The 2,390-nt window shown below is 54.5% G+C and overlaps 1 pseudogene across 1 annotated transcript; it reads right to left on the bottom strand.

Moving 5' to 3' along the window:
- Positions 1 to 212: 212 nt before the first annotated feature.
- Positions 213 to 2,246, bottom strand: LOC116548312 (annotated as a pseudogene). The gene is made up of 2 exons (XR_004267389.1): positions 1,871 to 2,246; positions 213 to 593 (listed from the first exon to the last, which is right to left on the bottom strand). The product of XR_004267389.1 is annotated as a killer cell immunoglobulin-like receptor 3DS1 (transcript).
- Between the last annotated feature and the right edge of the window lie 144 nt (positions 2,247 to 2,390).

Raw genomic sequence — 2,390 nt, 5'->3', positions numbered from 1 at the left:
GCCAGCATGGAAGGACACCTCTCTCTGGGACATGTCTGTCTGTCTGTGTGTCCCCTTTACCTCTTTCTCTGTTTTCTCACTCCCTGTATGGCCCCGTGTCTGTCCTCTGTTATGACGTGTGGTCTGTACTTGTGTCTCCTGTTTCTCTGTCTCTGCTGGTACACACCTCACCAAGTCAGTCTCTCTCCATAAGAACCCCACGCTCATATTCTTCATGAGCACGTGGGACTTCCAAGTCCTGGATCACTCACTCTGTCCCAGTGACAATAAGAAGAATGTCTGGACACTCTTACCTGTGATCACAACGTCCAGGGGGTCACTGGGAGCCGACCACTCATAGGGGGAGTGAGTGACAGAACCGTAGCATCTGTAGGTCCCTGGAAAGCCAGGCATCGTGGGATCTATGGAGAAGTTGGCCTGGGAGCCCCCATCATGGGGCTCTCCAATGAGGCGCAAGAGGTCCTCATTGATCCTCTTTCTGTGCAGAAGGAAGTGGTCAAACACGGTATCTGACCAGCATTGCAGGATGACCGTCTCTCCTGATTTCACCAGGGGACCTGGGAGGGCATGGAGGGAAGGTTTTCTGTAGAATCCTAGGAAGAGAGATTGTGAGTTTAGAAGGCGTCTCTCTTTCTCATCGCATCCTTGGGACCTGGAATGAGTGAGGCTTCCCCTCCTCAGTGTCTGACTCTCTCCTCCCTCTCTGCATCTCTGTGCTCTTTTCTGTGCCCATCACCCCTGGTGCAGATCCCTCCATCTGTCTCCCTCCCTCTTCTCTGTCTCTGTCTCTGGTAGCCCCTGACTCCTTCCCACTGGGCTCAGCCTCATCCCTTGGGCTGCTGTTTCTGTTTCCCACTAATCTCTTTCTTACTGTCCACATGAGGGTAGAAGAGGAACCACGACAGGCTGCATGTCCAGGATCTGAACAGCCTGTTTCAATCCGTTTTGGACAAATTGGAATCCCTGGCAGGAGGTATGAACTGATGAGTAAGGTGGGCACCCGTGTCCACACACCCTGTTCCTGGTGGGAACTGGGAGCCTCTCCTGCCATGTCTGTGCTTCTCCATGGTCCCAGCTTCCACAGGGCGGCCCTTGGTGCTGGTTCCAGGAGCATCGACCCCTCCCTATGTGGATGAAGCCTGGTGGTGGCCTCAGCATCACCCCCCCTTGCTGATCTCGGGGTAGCCACCCTTCTCCTGGTGTCGTTTCTTAACTTGTCCTTGCCTTGGGTTCCTGTGTTGTCTCCTGTTGCTGCTGTAGAAAATTATCACAATATGGCAGCAGGAGAGAACACACTGAAACCTTCCACTTCTGGAGACAGAAATCGGACCCAGTTCTCCTGGGCTAAAATCAAGGCATCTGGAGGACTGCGTTCCCTCTGGAGACTCAGGGGAGAATCATTTCCCTTGACTTCTCCAGCCCCTTGAGGCCACCTGCATTCATGGCTCCCGGCCATGCTCCACCTTCAGAGCCCGCAGTGGCTGGTGGAGTCTCCCTCCCACTACACTGCTCTAATCCCCACTCCCCTCTTCCTCCTCCTCTCATGTGGACACTTGTGATGACACTGAGCCCAGCTGGACAGTCCAGGCAGCCTCCCCATCTCAAGGTCAACTCATCAACAACCTGAGCTCCATCTTCCCCTTCAGTCCCCTGCCCTGTAACAGAAATAGTCACAGGCTCCAGGGATGAGAATGTGGCCATCACTGGGGACAGTTATTCTTCCTACCACAGAACCCACTTCCCTGTATTCAATCCCCTTTACCCCAAATACAGTCAGGGCCTGGGTGATCGGACCCTGATGGACACCCCACCAGAAGCTCTGGGATTCAGGAGGTGGGACAGTGAGAAGCCCAGAGAGGAGCCCTCTGACCTGTGACTGTGATCACCAGTGGGTTGCTGGGTGCTGTCCACCCAGTGGGTGAGTGTGGGTGAGAAACCCAACATCTATAGGTCCCTGCATGTGCTGCAGTCACGGGGCCCATGAGGAAGCTCTCCTGGAATATAACGCCCTGGAGGATGGGAACGTGGAATCTGTCTTCTTTGTACAGGGTGAAGTTGTTAAACCCACCAACCAAGTGACACCGAAGAGTCACGTGTCCTCCTCGAGGCACCACAGCGCTGGGCCAGGCAGACAGGAAGGGCTTGTCCTGACCACCTGGGGGAGAAGGAGGCGTGGCCTTAGAGAGGAAGATGTGGAGCCGCCCCTCCCTCCCTGTGCTCAGGAGATTCTCTCCCTTTCCATGTTCCTAAGGCTCCTGCCACACTTGGGTGTCCAGGGCTACAGGAAGGACCTATCCTGCACAGACATGGCATCTCCCTACAACAAATGCGTCAGCAGAGAAATTTGAGCAAGTGCTGAATGAGGGACTCTTAGTTGATTTTAATACTGC

The sequence above is a fragment of the Sapajus apella genome, unplaced genomic scaffold, assembly GCF_009761245.1.
Source record: "Sapajus apella isolate SASKATOON/1434 unplaced genomic scaffold, GSC_monkey_1.0 scaffold9629, whole genome shotgun sequence".
Lineage (NCBI taxonomy): Eukaryota > Metazoa > Chordata > Mammalia > Primates > Cebidae > Sapajus > Sapajus apella.
The sequence above is the reverse complement of the archived record's forward strand: the minus strand, read 5'-3'. Positions and strand labels throughout refer to the sequence as shown.